The 20960-nt window shown below is 39.1% G+C and overlaps 1 protein-coding gene across 1 annotated transcript in view; it reads left to right on the top strand.

Annotated features, from left to right (window-relative positions):
• The window catches only part of LOC125225176 (Down syndrome cell adhesion molecule-like protein Dscam2), a 163797-nt gene that overhangs the window by 137298 nt on the left and 5539 nt on the right, over positions 1-20960 (top strand). The gene's annotated exons all lie outside the window — the stretch shown is intronic.

Below are 20960 nucleotides of genomic sequence, written 5' to 3'. Positions count from 1 at the left end.
GGTTTTAGTTTAGAAAATTAAGCTGATAAGCGATATTATATGAGGTATATACAGCGCGTAAACCTAATAAGGGCTATAAATGAAACCAGGCATATAATTCAATATTGTTATCATTAATTAAGAGGTGTTTTTGAGTTACTCTTAATTTTCACCCCATAATGAATTTTTGAAAAAAATCCCAGCAGCAATGTACTGTAAACGTTGTTGCGATGACAATCAATGACAACTATCAACGAGCGTTAAACGCGAGTGTGTTTGCATTACGTTGCGGGCCGAATTAATTTGTATGGATAAAAAAAATATTTCAATTTTAAGTAAGAGTTATCTAATTCCATTTTTTATGTCATATGTACTCACCACCGTTAAGAGGTTCGCCCGTATTAGGTTTACACCCTGTAGGTATGTGCAAGCGATCTCTGAACTATGTGTCAAACTTGACTTTTCCATATTTCGATTTTGAAGCTCATCTCATACTTATTAAATAAATAGTACCTAAATAAATAATAATAAATATTGTAGGACATTTTTACAGATATTGACAGAGTCCCATGGTAAGCTCAAGAAGGCTTGCGTTGTGACTACTCAGACAGCGAGATACATACATTGGCCTCAGTACAAAATACATCAAACATCAGTGTGACATTAGTTGTCCGAATAGCAGTAGCACAACTTGTCTTGTCGCGCGCGAGTCCATACTTGAAGTCGCGCTTGATGTATGGACTCGCGCGCGACAAGGCAAGTAGTGCTAAAGGGGCTGAGCACATGATTGTCGCAACATTATGTCGCCACGAGATAGACTATTATTTAGGTAGCCGTTACAATCATGTGCTAGCCCTTGCTTCTCGATATCTTATCCTAACCATATCCACATGCCAAATGATTGTCTCAATAATCAAACTTGCGCTATATCTTAGCGCCTCATAACGAAAGATGGGTTGAATTATAATAGTGATATTGTTGACGAGGGTTGTTTCGATTGGACCCGTATTAAAATCACCCGACTGGATATTCTGTTATTCCCCTACAGAGTTATGTAGCTCTAAGCAAATAACATTGTTACCAGGATAAATGTTTGTCTTAAGTAATTGTCTGTTGATTCTTGATGATGATGAATTGTGGATAAATACCTAATAGAACGACTATGTATGTATGCTTTGAATGAAATTCATGGTAGACTTGATTCACATAAGAGTCCTTTGCAAGTATACCGTTAAAACTTAAATAAAGGTAAATTAAGTACCTCCGTATCATTCAAGCGTTAAAGTAGTTACAGTCAGTATCGAATAATCGGAATGCATCTTTATATGTGTATTACGATATATTTGGTGCCATTGTCATTCAATTCTGACTGTACCTATAACATAAAGTACTAGCTTTTGCCCGCGACTTCGCTCGCGTTAAATTCTAAAATTGCGGAATGTTTCATACAAATATTCACCCTCCATTTTATCGAAGTAGGGGGTCAGAAAGAGACAAAAAGTAACCTATGTCACTCTCCTTCCCTTCAACTATCTCCACTTAAAAAAATACGCTAATTCTCGCTCCGTTTTGCCGTGAAAGACAGACAAGCAAACAGACACACACACTTTCCCATTTATAATAATAATTCATAATAAATAATATGGATTTTCTTATGAATATTTTACATGTTAAAATGGCACAATTACCTCCTAAAAGCTTTAGAATACATTTTTCAAGTTACGATATTTATGAAAATAAAAGAAACGTTTTAATGTATTTAAATTTATGATAAAACATCGAAGAACTTGATGAAGCTTATGCAATATTCCAGAAAAAATATGCTGAATCGAATAAAGATCTTAAATCGCACGGCAAACTTCGCGCGGCCGCCGAACGAATGCAAAATTAAAAGTTTCAATAAAACTCCGAGCGTTAATGCAAGTTTAATGTCCGTCTTTGGTGCAGTTGCGAGAAATAGTGCCGCGGGGAACTGAGGACGTGGAAGAGCTAATTCGCCAGCGAGACAAAGTTTTATTTGTATTGTACGGTTATGAATTTCTGTGAAAACCTTTATTAGTTTTTATTCATTTTATTTACATGAACATATATTTCCCCACTCTCACCCAGTTCTCTGAATTTTATACTAAGTTATTTACCTACATAAATACACCATTGAGCGACATATTTTCTTGAAATTATATTCATATATTCCTTGGAAGTTTAAATTTCAATCTATAGGTAGTATTTGTAAATAAATTCTTGTTGTCAGTGTACTTAGTTATTTTCTTTTCTTACAAAGTGTGGATAAGAATTACTCGTAAATGTACGATTAGCAACAATAGCAACAGCATAGATAACTGTTTTTTACAAATTTTTAACAAACTACCTACCTAATAAGTAATTTGCTGAGGGCCCCGGGTAATCATTGTGTAATTATTGTTACAAACATTAAGATTTTTCTTTAAATTATTTAACTCGACATTGTCTAAACACTCACAATGAATCTTGAACATCAGTTTATCTCTGCCTCTTGATCTTCAGACTGTATGTAAGTATAGACAACGTTGCGAAAACTATTATGTTGGTCATGCGACGCACGACAAAGTGGACATTATCGTCGCAACGCAGACGCGAACACATTTTATGGGGAAGGTTCTGCAGGGCTAGCACGCGATTGCCGCGAGATTATCTCGCCGCGATATATCCGTGCTTGTGCCGTAGCCGAATGGCATTTCTACGACGCGAAACAAAAACGAAACGCCACGAAAGGTAGTCAGGCTCTGTCGCGCGAATACGCAAGAGCGATAGAGATAGATATCAACGAGCGTTTCGTTTCGTGAGCATTTCGTGAGCGTTTGTGCCATTCGGCTATGTACCATATGTCATATAGGTACAATTATAAAAAGACGTCTGACATGTCTCGGTGAGATACTATCGCGCTAATTAATAATATTTCAGCCATGCTGGCAATAATAGTTTTATACTTATTTTGGCACACATTTTAACAAATGAAAACGATAACAGATGAACTTGAGTAACAGTATAGCTACCATTAGCTTATAAAACGATACTCGATAACTAGAACGTCTGGGAAAATGTATGTAATGTTTGGCTTTAGTAAGTAGCCGACACGTTGCAACTCCTAATTAAATAGGGTATATGCACGATATTTTTATTAAATACAATTCTACTAGCTATTACATCACTAAAAAATAAAACACATCCAAAATATACCACTTTCCACCAATTCACGGACAGTGTAAAACTGTAAACACAGTCATTTTGACGCGTTCGATCTATTGGTAATTTGACGTCCCACGTCTGGTAGCAAAGATAATAGAATTAGTTTATGCCTGGTCGGCCGCACCGTATACACGAGTGAGAGCGAGAAAGAATTATTTTTTCTCGAGAAATAATTATTCTTTTCTCGAGAAAGAATTATTATTTCTCGAGAAAGAATTATTGGCACTTGGCACTTACAAGATAGTATCTACACGCACACAGTACAAATGATCATCACAGAGCTTGACGACCTTCTTTTACAACCAGTTGACAGTGTTGACAAAAGACGTCAAGTGTATCATGACGTCACATCGCGTTTTGAGAATTTGTGGCAGGAAAAAAGCCACTTTTTGAAAATTAAATTTAACTATTAAATTACGAAAAATTTTACGTAACCCCACGTGCATATTCCTCTATTGCTTTTTCACATTTTATACATGTATTAATTTGCAATATCTGGGCGACCGAGCTTCGCTCGGTTCTATTTTAATATATCACGTCTTTAGATAAAAAAAAACTCTTATAAATACAAAAACAAAAAAAAAGACAAAAAACAAAAACTTAATTTCTGGCCGGGATTCGAAACCCTGACACCTACGATCTATCTGCGTACATTAGACCGACCTCGTGCGACTGAGCTAAGCGGAATCGATGCGCGCGCGGCGAAACTAAGGACCATATTTTACGTTTACAAATGCGAAAGAAAAACTCATGAAAACTCGAAAATTCGCGTTTTCCGGGATCTAAGGCTACGCTAGATCGATTTTTCACCCCCGAAAACCCCCACAAAACAAATTTCAGCGAAATCGTTAGAGCGGTTTCCGAGATCGTCGGTATATATAAATAAATAAATAAATAAATAAATATTCAAGAATTGCTCGTTTAATAGTATAAGATATTGATGTTTTTGTGCATGCGGAATCATAAATTGTATTTTTATTGCCTTTAAAACGAAATACCTTTTTCATCACACCCGCACTTTAAATGTGCTATTGCGCGCAGGCGGAGCGTGAGTTATAGAAAAATCGTTCTCCCAAGGGAATAATGAAATTTCTTGTACCGTACTTAACTTTTTAACACGCTTTTATTAGGTCGTCGTGTATGTAACTAACTATGTAATGGAATCTGCGGAGGCTAATTTAACCATCTTCCAAGGATCGTAGCGTAATGAAAATTGGCAGCTATATGTAGTTCCGATGACAATACAATGATATGGTACTGTTGAGCTGATCTGATGATGGAGTCGGAAGATATGAACTGGAACTACATGATGGAACATCGTATCATAGCTGTTTTTGGGTTTCTTAGAAAAGTCTTGTAATGAACTTTGACTACGATTAGGTTTCAAGGTCTGATGATGGAGCCGGAAGATATGAACTGGAACTACATGATGGAACATCGTATCATAGCTGTTTTTGGGCTTCTTAGGAAAGTCTTGTAATGAACTTTGACTACAATTAGGTTTCAAGGTCCGATGATGGAGCCGGAAGATATGAGCTGGAACTACATGATGGAACATCGTGTCATAGCTGTTTTTGGGCTTCTTAGAAAAGTCTTGTAATGAACTTTGACTACGATTAGGTTTCAAGGTCTGATGATGGAGCCGGAAGATATGAACTGGAACTACATGATGGAACATTGTATCATAGCTGTTTTTGGGCTTCTTAGAAAAGTCTTGTAATGAACTTTGACTACGATTAAGTTTCAAGGTCTGATGATGGAGCCGGAAGATATGAACTGGAACTACATGATGGAACATCGTATCATAGCTGTTTTTGGGCTTCTTAGAAAAGTCTTGTAATGAACTATGACTACGATTAGGTTTCAAGGCCTGATGATGGTGCCGGAAGATAAGAACAGAAAAAGGGGGGAAGGGGGGGCTCGAGGGGGGAAGCATGAAAGAAAGATCAACGTAGTATTTAAAAAAAGTTGGGTTAGCGTTTTCTTGTGACCTTTCAGAGCAAACAAAGGGGGGCTCGGGGGGCGAAGCCCCCCGCATGAAAGAAAGATCAACGTAGTATTTAAGATAAGTTGAGTTAGCGTTTTCTTGTGATCTTTAAGAGCAAACAAAGGGGGGCTCGGGGGGCGAAGCCCCCCGCATAAAAGAAAGATTAACGTAGTATTTAAAATAAGTTGGGATTGCGATTTCTTGTGACCTTTCAGAGCGAACAAAGGGGGGTTCGGGGGCGAAGCCCCCCGCATGAAAGAAAGATCAACGTAGTATTTAAGATAAGTTGGGTTAGCGTTTTCTTGTGACCTTTAAGAGCAAACAAAGGGGGGGCTCGGGGGCGAAGCCCCCGCATAAAAGAAAGATTAACCTAGTATTTAAAATAAGTTGGGATAGCGTTTTCTTGTGACCTTTCAGAGCAAACAAAGGGGGGCTCGGGGGGCGAAGCCCACCGCATGAAAGAAAGATCAACGTAGTATTTAAGATAAGTTGGGTTAGCGTTTTCTTGTGACCTTTAAGAGCAAACAAAGGGGGGCTCGGGGGGCGAGGCCCCCCGCATAAAAGAAAGATCAACGTTGTATTTAAAATAAGTTGGGTTAAGTTTTCTTGTGATCCTTAAGAGTAAAGAAAAGGGGCCTCGGGGGCGAAGCCCCTCGAATGAAAGAAAGATCAACGAAGTATTTAGAATAAGTTGGGTTAGCGTTTTCTTGTGACCTTTAAGAGCAAACAAAGGGGGCTCGGGGGCGAAGCCCCCGCATGAAAGAAAGATCAACGTAGTATTTAAGATCAGTTGGGTTAGCGTTTTCTTGTGACCTTTAAGTGCAAACAAAGGGGGGCTCGGGGGGCGAAGCCCCCCGCATAAAAGAAAGATTAACGTAGTATTTAAAATAAGTTGGGTTAGCGTTTTCTTGTGACCTTTCAGAGCAAACAAAGGGGGGCTCGGGGGGCGAAGCCCCCCGCATGAAAGAAAGATCAACGTAGTATTTAAGATAAGTTGGGTTTGCGTTTTCTTGTGACCTTTAAGAGCAAACAAAGGGGGGCTCGGGGGCGAAGCCCCGCATAAAAGAAAGATTAACGTAGTATTTAAAATAAGTTGGGATAGCGTTTTTTTGTGACCTTTCAGAGCAAACAAAGGGGGGCTCGGGGGGCGAAGCCCACCGCATGAAAGAAAGATCAACGTAGTATTTAAGATAAGTTGGGTTAGCGTTTTCTTGTGACCTTTAAGAGCTAACAAAGGGGGGCTCGGGGGGCAAAGCCCCCCGCATAAAATAAAGATTAACGTAGTATTTAAAATAAGTTGGGATAGCGTTTTCTTGTGACCTTAAACAAAGGGGGGCTCGGGGGGCTAGGCCCCCCGCATAAAAGAAAGATCAACGTTGTATTTAAAATAAGTTGGGTTAAGTTTTCTTGTGATCCTTAAGAGTAAAGAAAAGGGGGCCTCGGGGGGCGAAGCCCCTCGAATGAAAGAAAGATCAACGAAGTATTTAGAATAAGTTGGGTTAGCGTTTTCTTGTGACCTTTAAGAGCAAACAAAGGGGGGCTCGGGGGGCGAAGCCCCCCGCATGAAAGAAAGATCAACGTAGTATTTAAGATCAGTTGGGTTAGCCTTTTCTTGTGACCTTTAAGTGCAAACAAAGGGGGGCTCGGGGGGCAAAGCCCCCCGCATAAAAGAAAGATTAACGTAGTATTTAAAATAAGTTGGGTTAGCGTTTTCTTGTGACCTTTCAGAGCAAACAAAGGGGGGCTCGGGGGGCGAAGCCCCCGCATAAAATACAGATTAACGTATGAGTAACGTATTTAAAATAAGTTGGGATAGCGTTTTCTTGTGACCTTTCAGAGCAAACAAAGGGAGGCTCGGGGGGCGAGGCCCCCCGCATAAAAGAAAGATCAACGTTGTATTTAAAATAAGTTGGGTTAAGTTTTCTTGTGATCCTTAAGAGTAAAGAAAAGGGGGCCTCGGAGGGCCAAGCCCCTCGAATGAAAGAAAGATCAACGAAGTATTTAGAACAAGTTGGGTTAGCGTTTTCTTGTGACCTTTAAGAGCAAACAAAGGGGGGCTCGGGGGGCGAAGCCCCCGCATGAAAGAAAGATCAACGTAGTATTTAAGATCAGTTGGGCTAGCGTTTTCTTGTGACCTTTAAGTGCAAACAAAGGGGGCTCGGGGGGCGAAGCCCCCCGCATAAAAGAAAGATTAACGTAGTATTTAAAATAAGTTGGGTTAGCGTTTTCTTGTGACCTTTAAGAGCAAACAAAGGGGGGCTCGGGGGGCGAAGCCCCCGCATGAAAGAAAGATCAACGAAGTATTTAGAATAAGTTGGGTTAGCGTTTTCTTGTGACCTTTAAGAGCAAACAAAGGGGGGCTCGGGGGGCGAAGCCCCCGCATGAAAGAAAGATCAACGTAGTATTTAAGATCAGTTGGGTTAGCGTTTTCTTGTGACCTTTAAGTGCAAACAAAGGGGGGCTCGGGGGGCGAAGCCCCCCGCATAAAAGAAAGATTAACGTAGTATTTAAAATAAGTTGGGTTAGCGTTTTCTTGTGACCTTTCAGAGCAAACAAAGGGGGCTCGGGGGCGAAGCCCCCGCATGAAAGAAAGATCAACGTAGTATTTAAGATAAGTTGGGTTTGCGTTTTCTTGTGACCTTTAAGAGCAAACAAAGGGGGGCTCGGGGGCGAAGCCCCCGCATAAAAGAAAGATTAACGTAGTATTTAAAATAAGTTGGGATAGCGTTTTTTGTGACCTTTCAGAGCAAACAAAGGGGGCTCGGGGGCGAAGCCCACCGCATGAAAGAAAAGATCAACGTAGTATTTAAGATAAGTTGGGTTAGCGTTTTCTTGTGACCTTTAAGAGCTAACAAAGGGGGCTCGGGGGGCAAAGCCCCCCGCATAAAATAAAGATTAACGTAGTATTTAAAATAAGTTGGGATAGCGTTTTCTTGTGACCTTAAACAAAGGGGGGCTCGGGGGGCTAGGCCCCCCGCATAAAAGAAAGATCAACGTTGTATTTAAAATAAGTTGGGTTAAGTTTTCTTGTGATCCTTAAGAGTAAAGAAAAGGGGGCCTCGGGGGGCGAAGCCCCTCGAATGAAAGAAAGATCAACGAAGTATTTAGAATAAGTTGGGTTAGCGTTTTCTTGTGACCTTTAAGAGCAAACAAAGGGGGGCTCGGGGGGCGAAGCCCCCGCATGAAAGAAAGATCAACGTAGTATTTAAGATCAGTTGGGTTAGCCTTTTCTTGTGACCTTTAAGTGCAAACAAAGGGGGGCTCGGGGGGCAAAGCCCCCCGCATAAAAGAAAGATTAACGTAGTATTTAAAATAAGTTGGGTTAGCGTTTTCTTGTGACCTTTCAGAGCAAACAAAGGGGGGCTCGGGGGGCGAAGCCCCCCGCATAAAATACAGATTAACGTATGAGTAACGTATTTAAAATAAGTTGGGATAGCGTTTTCTTGTGACCTTTCAGAGCAAACAAAGGGAGGCTCGGGGGCGAGGCCCCCCGCATAAAAGAAAGATCAACGTTGTATTTAAAATAAGTTGGGTTAAGTTTTCTTGTGATCCTTAAGAGTAAAGAAAGGGGGCCTCGGAGGGCGAAGCCCCTCGAATGAAAGAAAGATCAACGAAGTATTTAGAACAAGTTGGGTTAGCGTTTTCTTGTGACCTTTAAGAGCAAACAAAGGGGGGCTCGTGGGGCGAAGCCCCTCGCATGAAAGAAAAATCAACGTAGTATTTAAGATCAGTTGGGCTAGCGTTTTCTTGTGACCTTTAAGTGCAAACAAAAGGGGCTCGGGGGCGAAGCCCCCGCATAAAAGAAAGATTAACGTAGTATTTAAAATAAGTTGGGTTAGCGTTTTCTTGTGACCTTTCAGAGCAAACAAAGGGGGGCTCGGGGGCGAAGCCCCGCATGAAAGAAAGATCAACGTAGTATTTAAGATAAGTTGGGTTAGCGTTTTCTTGTGACCTTTAAGAGCAAACAAAGGGGGCTCGGGGGCGAAGCCCCCTCATAAAAGAAAGATTAACGTAGTATTTAAAATAAGTTGGATTAGCGTTTTCTTGTGACCTTTCAGAGCAAACAAAGGGGGGCTCGGGGGCGAAGCCCCCCGCATAAAAGATAGATCAACGTTGTATTTAAAATAAGTTGGGTTAAGGTTTTCTTGTGATCCTTAAGAGTAAAGAAAAGGGGGGCTCGGGGGGCGAAGCCCCCCGCATGAAAGAAAGATCAACGTAGTATTTAGAATAAGTTGGGTTAGCGTTTTCTTGTGACCTTTAAGAGCAAACAAAGGGGTGCTCGGGGGGCTTCCGCATAAAAGAAAGATAAACGTTGTATTTAAAATAAGTTGGGTTAGGGTTTTCTTGTCACCCTTAAGAGTAACGAAAAGGGGGCTCGGGGGGCGAAGCCCCCGCATAAAAGGAAGATTAACGTAGTATTTAAAATAAGTTGGGTTAGCGTTTTCTTGTGACCTTTAAGAGCAAACAAAGGGGGCTTGGGGGCGAAGCCCCCGCATAAAAGAAAGATCAACGTTGTATTTAAAATAAGTTGGGTAATGGTTTTCCTGTGACCCTTAAGAGCAAATAAAGGGGGGTTCGGCAAAAAAGAAATACTTAAATTTTGTTTGAATTAGTTGAAATGTGACAATATTTTCTAATCGAGTCAAACAAAATCCCACTAGCTGAGAGCTTCAAAACAATGTATGGCGAAAGTATGTCTCTCTAATGTCTTCAAAAAGTCCGCGATGGCACATGTCTATATTGTCTATCTTTTACGGATAACTTACTAGGTATAAACATTTTTATGATAATACCGTAATAAGAAGGTAGCCGCTAGTTATTATTAAGTAGCAATTAGCAATAAGTACACGTTAAGCCACAAATGGCATGTAAAATCCGCCTACTTGAAATAAATTTATGTATAAATGTTAAAAGTATTTCATTATTAATGACTAAAAAGTATAAAATAAATTAATAGTTTAAAAAACACTATAAAACACGCTTTTATAAATGCACGTAAAAGCCAAAAATAAATTATGGATCGTTCAAGTTGTCTCTATTTGTGAGCTGAAGTTTAAAAACTATGTGCTTTTAATTATAATATTTGATTGTAAAAGCGTGGGGCGCTGGAACAGGAAAGACTTTCTTGTAAACAAATACTAATCCGAACTTCCTGGCGAATGAAGTTGCATAAGAACATAACGTTTACATATGCCGCCTAAGGGTTACCAAAGAGAACCAAAGATATCTCGTCCACGAACAAGAACTCTGCATCCTGTCACTGTAGACACTTTCCCCTTTTGTACTTTGATTACTGTCGACTCTCCTCGCTACTAGCGCATATTTTGTCTGAGTTCGACAAACTGGTACCTACTTTGAACACTGACTTTTAATTGATTTGACTGTTTAAGAGCGTTATAACATTTCGGCGTCGGGCGAAATTAGGTATTTTACCCGCCGCGCGAGCCCAATATGCCGACCCTTTCTAGCACGTCTTATCACTCGCTCGCACTACAATAATGGACAAAACAATCTTGATCCTTTCTATGGAATTTTGATAACAACCACAATCTACTATCTCGATATAAACTTTTGGTTTCTAATAAACATTATTTTGTACGAAAATACGAGAATATAGCGCGAAATAATATCAATTATGTTATAATTTATTTAAAAAATTAAAGTAATAATTATAAAAGTAGATCCCATCCCAAATATTTGCTTTTGTTATATGATAAGTATTAGAGTAAAGTATATATTAATATGATGATAAAATAAGACAAATACAATTCTAATTACTTCAAGGTGGTGCTCAGGGTCTGATGATGGAGCCAGATGGTGGTCACCAATACCAATGAACAATATGACTATACAACTTCGTGGTTTACATGTCATTCTAGCATTTTCACTTTCACATTTCAAGTGCATATACCACGAGTATAGGTTTTCGGGTGTGCTGATTTAAAAATTAATGACCGATTTGGAATCTGACATTGCTGACTGTCACTTTGACACAAAAGTCATCATGGGTGTCGTAAAATAGGTTTTAGGGGGTGCTGATTCCAAAATTAATGACCAATGTGGAATCTGACATTGCTGACTGTCACTTTGACACAAAAGTCGTCATGGGTGTCGTCAAATAGGTTTGCGGGGGTGCTCCAAAATTAATGAACAATGTGGAATCTGACATTGCTGACTGTCACTTTGACACAAAAGTCGTCATGGGTGTCGTAAAATTGGTTTTAGGGGGTGCTGATTCCAAAATTAATGACCAATGTGGAATCTGACATTGCTGACTGTCACTTTGACACAAAAGTCGTCATGGGTGTCGTCAAATAGGTTTGCGGGGGTGCTGATTACAAAATTAATGAACAATGTGGAATCTGACATTGCTGACTGTCACTTTGACACAAAAGTCGTCATGGGTGTCGTAAAATAGGTTTTAGGGGGTGCTGATTCCAAAATTAATGACCAATGTGGAATCTGACATTGCTGACTGTCACTTTGACACAAAAGTCGTCATGGGTGTCGTCAAATAGGTTTGCGGGGGTGCTGATTCCAAAATTAATGAACAATGTGGAATCTGACATTGCTGACTGTCACTTTGACACAAAAGTCGTCATGGGTGTCGTAAAATAGGTTTTAGGGGGTGCTGATTCCAAAATTAATGACCAATGTGGAATCTGACATTGCTGACTGTCACTTTGACACAAAAGTCGTCATGGGTGTCGTCAAATAGGTTTGCGGGGGTGCTGATTCCAAAATTAATGAACAATGTGGAATCTGACATAGCTGACTGTCACTTTGACACAAAAGTCGTCATGGGTGTCGTAAAATTGGTTTTAGGGGGTGCTGATTCCAAAAATAATGACCAATGTGGAATCTAACATTGCTGACTGCCACTTTGACACAAAAGTCATCATGGGTGTCGTAAAATAGGTTTTAGGGGTGCTGATTCCAAAAATAATGACTAATGTGGAATCTAACATTGCTGACTGTCACTTTGACACAAAAGTCATCATGGGTGTCGTCAAATAGGTTTCCGGAGGTGCTGATTTGAAAATTAATGACCGATTTGGAATCTTGACATTGCTGACTGTCACTTTGACACAAAAGTCGTCATGGGTGTCGTCAAAAAGGTTTCCGGGGGTGCTGATTCCAAAATTAACGACTATTTTGGAATCTCACAGTGCTAATTGTCATTTTGACACAAAAGGAATCATGGGTGTAGTCAAATAGTTTTTAGGGGTACTGATTCCAAAATTAATGAAATGATTTAAAAAGTAATGACCGATTTGGAACCTGACATTGCACAGTACCCCTGGAAACCTATTTGACGACACCCATAACGACTTTTATGTCAAAGTGACAGTCAGCAATGTCAGATTCCAAATTGATCATTAATATTGAGATCAGTACCCATGAAAACCTATTTGAAGACACCCATGATCACTTTTGTGTCAAAGTGACAGTCAACAGTGTCCGATTCCAAATTGGTCATTAGTTTTCAAACACCTCCGGATACCTATTTGACGACACCCATGATGACTTATGTGTCAAAGTGACAGTCAGCAATGTCAGATTCCAAATTGGTCACTAATTTTGGAATCAGCACCCCCTAAAACCTATTTTACGACACCCATGACGACTTTTGTGTCAAAGTGACAGTCAGCAATGTCAGATTCCAAATTGGTCATTAATTTTGGAATCAGCACCCCCTAAAACCTATTTTACGACACCGTTGTGTAACGTTGTGGTGCTCAGGGTCTGATGATGGAGCCAGATGGTGGTCACCAATACCAATGAACAATATGACTATACAACTTCGTGGTTTACATGTCATTCTAGCATTTTCACTTTCACATTTCAAGTGCATATACCACGAGTATAGGTTTTCGGGTGTGCTGATTTAAAAATTAATGACCGATTTGGAATCTGACATTGCTGACTGTCACTTTGACACAAAAGTCATCATGGGTGTCGTAAAATAGGTTTTAGGGGTGCTGATTCCAAAATTAATGACCAATGTGGAATCTGACATTGCTGACTGTCACTTTGACACAAAAGTCGTCATGGGTGTCGTCAAATAGGTTTGCGGGGGTGCTCCAAAATTAATGAACAATGTGGAATCTGACATTGCTGACTGTCACTTTGACACAAAAGTCGTCATGGGTGTCGTAAAATTGGTTTTAGGGGTGCTGATTCCAAAATTAATGACCAATGTGGAATCTGACATTGCTGACTGTCACTTTGACACAAAAGTCGTCATGGGTGTCGTCAAATAGGTTTGCGGGGTGCTGATTACAAAATTAATGAACAATGTGGAATCTGACATTGCTGACTGTCACTTTGACACAAAAGTCGTCATGGGTGTCGTAAAATAGGTTTTAGGGGTGCTGATTCCAAAATTAATGACCAATGTGGAATCTGACATTGCTGACTGTCACTTTGACACAAAAGTCGTCATGGGTGTCGTCAAATAGGTTTGCGGGGGTGCTGATTCCAAAATTAATGAACAATGTGGAATCTGACATTGCTGACTGTCACTTTGACACAAAAGTCGTCATGGGTGTCGTAAAATTGGTTTTAGGGGTGCTGATTCCAAAATTAATGACCAATGTGGAATCTGACATTGCTGACTGTCACTTTGACACAAAAGTCGTCATGGGTGTCGTCAAATAGGTTTGCGGGGGTGCTGATTCCAAAATTAATGAACAATGTGGAATCTGACATAGCTGACTGTCACTTTGACACAAAAGTCGTCATGGGTGTCGTAAAATTGGTTTTAGGGGTGCTGATTCCAAAAATAATGACCAATGTGGAATCTAACATTGCTGACTGCCACTTTGACACAAAAGTCATCATGGGTGTCGTAAAATAGGTTTTAGGGGTGCTGATTCCAAAAATAATGACTAATGTGGAATCTAACATTGCTGACTGTCACTTTGACACAAAAGTCATCATGGGTGTCGTCAAATAGGTTTCCGGAGGTGCTGATTTGAAAATTAATGACCGATTTGGAATCTTGACATTGCTGACTGTCACTTTGACACAAAAGTCGTCATGGGTGTCGTCAAAAAGGTTTCCGGGGGTGCTGATTCCAAAATTAACGACTATTTTGGAATCTCACAGTGCTAATTGTCATTTTGACACAAAAGGAATCATGGGTGTAGTCAAATAGTTTTTAGGGGTACTGATTCCAAAATTAATGAAATGATTTAAAAAGTAATGACCGATTTGGAACCTGACATTGCACAGTACCCCTGGAAACCTATTTGACGACACCCATAACGACTTTTATGTCAAAGTGACAGTCAGCAATGTCAGATTCCAAATTGATCATTAATATTGAGATCAGTACCCATGAAAACCTATTTGAAGACACCCATGATCACTTTTGTGTCAAAGTGACAGTCAACAGTGTCCGATTCCAAATTGGTCATTAGTTTTCAAACACCTCCGGATACCTATTTGACGACACCCATGATGACTTATGTGTCAAAGTGACAGTCAGCAATGTCAGATTCCAAATTGGTCACTAATTTTGGAATCAGCACCCCCTAAAACCTATTTTACGACACCCATGACGACTTTTGTGTCAAAGTGACAGTCAGCAATGTCAGATTCCAAATTGGTCATTAATTTTGGAATCAGCACCCCCTAAAACCTATTTTACGACACCCATGACGACTTTTGTGTCAGAGTGACAGTCAGCAATGTCAGATTGAACATTGGTCATTAATTTTGGAATCAGCACCTCCTAAAACCTATTTTACGACACCCATGACGACTTTTGTGTCAAAGTGACAGTCAGCAATGTCAGATTTCACATTGGTTAATTTTGGAATCAGCACCCCCTAAAACCTATTTTACGACACCCATGACGACTTTTGTGTCAGAGTGACAGTCAGCAATGTCAGATTGAACATTGGTCATTAATTTTGGAATCAGCACCTCCTAAAACCTATTTTACGACACCCATGACGACTTTTGTGTCAAAGTGACAGTCAGCAATGTCAGATTCCAAATTGGTCATTAATTTTGGAATCAGCACCCCCTAAAACCTATTTTACGACACCCATGACGACTTTTGTGTCAGAGTGACAGTCAGCAATGTCAGATTGAACATTGGTCATTAATTTTGGAATCAGCACCTCCTAAAACCTATTTTACGACACCCATGACGACTTTTGTGTCAAAGCGACAGTCAGCAATGTCAGATTCCACATTGGTCATTAATTTTGGAATCAGCACCCCCTAAAACCTATTTTACGACACCCATGACGACTTTTGTGTCAAAGTGACAGTCAGCACTGTCAGATTCCAAATTGATCATTCATTTTGTAATCAGCACCCCCTAAAACCTATTTTACGACACCCATGACGACTTTTGTGTCAGAGTGACAGTCAGCAATGTCAGATTGAACATTGGTCATTAATTTTGGAATCAGCACCCCCTAAAACCTATTTTACGACACCCATGACGACTTTTGTGTCAGAGTGACAGTCAGCAATGTCAGATTGAACATTGGTCATTAATTTTGGAATCAGCACCTCCTAAAACCTATTTTACGACACCCATGACGACTTTTGTGTCAAAGCGACAGTCAGCAATGTCAGATTCCACATTGGTCATTAATTTTGGAATCAGCACCCCCTAAAACCTATTTTACGACACCCATGACGACTTTTGTGTCAAAGTGACAGTCAGCACTGTCAGATTCCAAATTGGTCATTCATTTTGTAATCAGCACCCCCTAAAACCTATTTTACGACACCCATGACGACTTTTGTGTCAGAGTGACAGTCAGCAATGTCAGATTGAACATTGGTCATTAATTTTGGAATCAGCACCCCTAAAACCTATTTTACGACACCCATGACGACTTTTGTGTCAAAGTGACAGTCAGCAATGTCAGATTCCACATTGGTCATTAATTTTGGAATCAGCACCCCTAAAACCTATTTTACGACACCCATGATGACTTTTGTGTCAGAGTGACAGTCAGCAATGTCAGATTGAACATTGGTCATTAATTTTGGAATCAGCACCCCCTAAAACCTATTTTACGACACCCATGACGACTTTTGTGTCAAAGTGACAGTCAGCAATGTCAGATTCCACATTGGTCATTAATTTTGGAATCAGCACCCCCTAAAACCTATTTTACGACACCCATGATGACTTTTGTGTCAAGTGACAGTCAGCAATCTGAGGTACTACATATTCGTAATCTGAAAGTAATCAAGTCAATAATTTCAGTTATTTTGAATCGACTATGATTCCGAATTATTGGTAATATTAATGATTGTATAGATGATTAGTGATTCCTTTACATGTAATGGTAATTTACCGTTTCACTTGATTACATTACAAGTAATCTGACACCCAGTAGTGTCAGATTACAAAGTAAAATCAAGTAATCGTGTAATCCGGAATCGATTACGATTTCCCCATCTCTGGGTTTAGTTATATGGTTCATTGGTACTGGTGACCACCATCTGGCTCCATCATCAGACCCTGAGTACCACCTCTTGTCAAAGGTCTTGTTGAGACGAACCCAACGAGCCTAAACACGAAGTCGTTTACTTACATGGTTCACTACCTTCTGGCTCCATCATCAGATCCCGAGTACCATCTTGATGTGTCTTATCATCTTGACCGTATTGTAATTTTCACATTTTTATCATCACAACGTTGTAATACTTTAACATTCAAACATAACAAAGTATTACAAAAGCAAATATTTACGGATCTAGGATCAAATTCGTTGGTCGCTGTTTACACACACACAATGCGAGGATAGCCCGTGTAGAAACAAGGCGTCCGACCCACACAACAATAAATATTCTCGACGTTTGCGATGAAAACTCGGAGACCAAAGCGACATACGTCTTACCTGCTCGAGCTCCGGCGCGGCACTGAAATCGCAGGCGTCCGTCGCCGGTAAAATAGCGACAGGAAGGCTAGTTTTCAAAAAATTGGCAAAAAATCATGATAAAATATTATAACGACAAATGGATAACAGCAGTTTAAGCACATTGTGCAGATTATTTATATACTAAAATAACTTCGATAACATGTAGATTTTCGGAGAAATGATCACTTGTTTCGATGTATTTTCAAGACAAAATTGAGTTCGTTTTACTTTCAATTTCTCAATTTCAAAGGATTAAATGATAAATATTGTTTAATGGGCCTTAAGTACAAGATATTTGGAACTTAAATTTACCTCATTTATGAGAGTGATCTTATCAAATTGTACATAATAAGAGCTCCGAATTCTGTGCTTCACGCGGTTTTTCCTAAACGAGCATCAGAAAAACAATCATTACTAATTGAAAAAGCTTTTTTTTTTCATATGTTTTTTATTTAACCGACAGTTAATAAGATGTTCTAACTGAAACAAGTACTTTCACTGTCTTTTAGTATGAGTAAAGTGTACAATTTTGTCGATAAATATTGTGCATTTTACAATATATCGCCTTTTTTTGTCATAGCGCTCTTAATGTAGAACCTACTAGTCATGCTGCAACTCCAGTTAGCGCGTCAATCTGTGTAACCTCCTTCCCGTAACATAGCATAATTTGATTTATCAGCAAATTATACAAAAAGTCTTTCCTGTTCCAGCGCCCCACGCTTTTACAATCAAATATTATAATTAAAAGCACATAGTTTTTAAACTTCAGCTCACAAATAGAGACAACTTGAACGATCCATAATTTATTTTTGGCTTTTACGTGCATTTATAAAAGCGTGTTTTATAGTGTTTTTTAAACTATTAATTTATTTACATCTATTTACATATTTTTTACATTATGAGTGTGATGAAAAACATTGTGTGTAACTCGGGGAGTATGAATATTACTCACTCGAGTCTTTAAATCGCTCCGGCAAGCCGTCGCGATTTAACTTACTCTCGTTAGTAATATTCAACTTCCTCCCCTTGTTGCACAATGTACTATTGTTTCATCACATTTGCAAAACAGATTTATTATTATCCTAAAACTTTTTCGTTTATTCCTGGAATATAAGTGGATCCCTAAACGAAGTGAGACGCAAGATGTCGTAGTAGCACATTTAGAATTCATTGAAAACTCGCGAGTGAAAGTTATCTGATCGTAAACCGGGGGTAGAAGAGCAAACAGCGAATAGCCCGAGACTTAGAGCATTCTGACCGGAGACGCCATGTCTGGAATCTTTTTATGTAACACCTAAAGTTTAAATAACATTTTTACTATTTTTGAGGCGATGAATCAGGTGTGGCTTTTATGTATGTAGATAAAGTTACGTAAGCAAATGTTCATAATTAGGCATTAAAACACACGTGTTATCTTATTACGAAACTTGCCTTTCGGGTCATATCATAAAACGACACTCGTGATATAATGTTACTCTTTTTAACACGTCACATTAAAAATATGTATCGATTTTTGCGGGGAAGGAGAATGTCGAATAAGCTAAGCCATGTCAGATAAACGCCAGTACATACAATACGTACTCGTATCACTATTAGCCACTTTTTGGTAGCTCTTATATTCCGAAAATAAATTATACAAATCATTGTAGTCTCGTCCCGTTTTGTTACATACAGCGTGTATATTCCATTCGGGTGAATAACTTAATAACAATTAACGAGCCTAATTGCATGGGTTTTTTTCAGTAGGTGAGATATTTTTTTTTCATACATAATAATTGTCCACATCAATAAAATTAGTGTACCTACTTAAACGTCATTACGACATGACGTTAATGTCATGTCAAATTAAGTTGGACGTCGTACATTGTTGCTTGGTCAGATTAAAAAAAAATTACTCTTAATAACACTTTTTAACAAAAATGATTATCCTATACGATTCGTATGATCAGATACTATAACTGGATACATTATTCGCCCGTATGGAATCCACATACTGTATATTGATTTAAAAGTGACATCACTACAGTGGTTATTTTATTTTTCTAACTATGAAGACAACTCCTGACTTCATGCTCAACGACCTGGGGGGCTACCATGAAGTGCTAAAGCCGTTCAGTTTAGGTTGAGAGAGAGGGACGGAGCTATGGAACTGCTATAGCTTCGTCCCTTTCTCTCAACCTAAACTGAACAGCTTTAGCACTTCATGGTAACCCCCCTGAGCTCAAGGCGGGCGCTTGGGAACAACTTTACTACCAAGTATTAAGTAGACTGTTTTATTGAGTATAAGAACGACGATCCATATTTTCTTTTATTTGTTTTTTCTACTCCCGTACTGTTATTCGTGAGTTACAAGGTCGTGCATAGAACTTTAAAACCCTACATAAAAGATGTCAGGACAAGTCTATCTAGTCTATACCCTGAAAACATTTAGTAGCAGTCGCACGATATAGCTGTTTTACAGTTCAGTAAATACATTGCTACTAACTTAACAAACCAATTCGCAGAGTCGAGACTCCTTCGTTTTCTGCTGCGTTCATTGGCGACGCGTCGAATCGCATTCAAATGTATAGAACTCGATTCAACTCGGCTCGATTCGTCTTAGTGGCCAGGCTTCAAAGAACCATACCATAGACAGTTTTATTTTCATGTTTTCACTCAAACTGCATAGGTATTCAAAATGGTAGGCGGTCCACCTAGATAACTAAGATGACTGAAAGTAGGTATTTGTTGAATTTATAATTTTCTTTCAAAATAAGTGCTTGGTCGTAGAAAAAGTATTGTATGCAACGGTGTTTAACTGAGTCAAAAAATGCTCGTGGCGTCTTTATTAACAATTTTCGGCTTCGCCTCAAATTGTTACCCACGCCACTCACCTTTTTTGACCTCTTTTAACCACCAATTGCATAAAATACTATTATGGCTGCCAGTTTGAAGGGGCATCGTTCTCGATGGGCGTTTTGAGGTTGTTCTGATCATACTTGACTAAAATTGAATATTCATGGTGTTTTATGTGGTTTTTTACAATAAAGTGTACTACTACTACTATAATACCGTTCCTTCATTTCCTTTCTTTCTTCTATTTAATTTAACTATTTACCATGCAAATGTACTGTTATCGCTAAAAGCTATTTGTGTTGCTTAGGTTCAAACTTGGGTAATTTATTCTGCTATAAGCTTGATTATCTTTCAGATCATAATGTATAATCAACCTTACAGCAGAATGGATTTACCCAAGTTTGAAGGTATGCGACCCATTTAGAAATATGTAAATAGGTTTCAGCCACGGACTGCTTTACATGCATGCAATGCAAGCAACCTCGATTTGGCGAAGCTATTCTGTTTATTCTGTTAATTGTTACCAACACAATCGCTTTTTATGGATAATTTATGTTAGTGCAGGTTTGCCAAGTTAAACCAGGCTGTCAATTGTGCTTCTAGTTTATTCGTCCAGTATAATAATATACATAATTAATGTGACACTGAAACGTGCAAAGTCAACAAAACTACAATATGACTTGACTAGTCGACACAGGCAAGCCTTATCATTTATTTGTATTAACCTTCGTGAAACATCTTTTCTAATGACTTGTTAGGCTAATGCGAGACTAATATATACGATGTTGGTGCCACTATCAACTGCAATATCACCACTGGAAATAATAAAATTCAGCTACTGATTATTCGGCGACCAGTCGTGTCTTTTTATCGACACCTAATCTCCAAGGCATGAGCACTTCCTAGTCCACTCTTGCACGTCTTAGACATTTTGTCTGCTCTTTCAAATGTATTTCAATGTAAGAATGTTAAGAAAAATGCGTTTGTATTACAGAAATTAATACATAATTATATAATATAATAATGGAAATCAA

Source organism: Leguminivora glycinivorella, chromosome 4 (assembly GCF_023078275.1).
Source record: "Leguminivora glycinivorella isolate SPB_JAAS2020 chromosome 4, LegGlyc_1.1, whole genome shotgun sequence".
Lineage (NCBI taxonomy): Eukaryota > Metazoa > Arthropoda > Insecta > Lepidoptera > Tortricidae > Leguminivora > Leguminivora glycinivorella.
This window is presented reverse-complemented; position numbering and strand designations above follow the sequence as displayed.